The sequence below is a fragment of the Hemicordylus capensis genome, chromosome 16, assembly GCF_027244095.1.
Source record: "Hemicordylus capensis ecotype Gifberg chromosome 16, rHemCap1.1.pri, whole genome shotgun sequence".
Taxonomy (NCBI): domain Eukaryota; kingdom Metazoa; phylum Chordata; class Lepidosauria; order Squamata; family Cordylidae; genus Hemicordylus; species Hemicordylus capensis.
Window position 1 is genome coordinate 16,747,217 of NC_069672.1, and position 534 is coordinate 16,747,750.

Consider the following 534-nt stretch of genomic DNA (forward strand, 5'->3'; position numbering starts at 1 on the left):
GAGTTTGAGATAAGCTTCCTTCGAGCAGGGTGGGGCCCGCCAAGAAAGGGTGCTTCTATAATGCACATCATTAAAGTTGCTATTTATGAATGACAGAGTGTGGAATGCACTTTGCAAGGTACAAAAGGACAGGTCTCTGCCCCAAGAAGCTTACAAGTCCTCCTCTTGCAGCCAGCTGCCAGAACAAAACAGGAGTTAAGGCTGGATAAAATCTGTTTAAATATGTGTGTGATAAAATCCACTCTGAACATGTTCAGTGGCACCTTGTTCTTACACTTTTTAAAGCTTCCTGTTAGGAAAGGCTCTCTGAACATGCTCAGAAACACTTCTCTTTAGGTCCTTAAAAGCACTATGTTCTGCTGAGGGAGGCAGGCATTCTGTACATGCTCAGAAGCATGCTGCTTGCAGGTGCCAGGTTTTTGTAAATTATTATTTAAATAATAAACAGGTCCGAGATGACTATGCTCAAGTGCAACTCATTATTTTGCTTGCAAAGTCGTCTGAAAATCATTTCCTAGCAATAGAGCAGGCTTA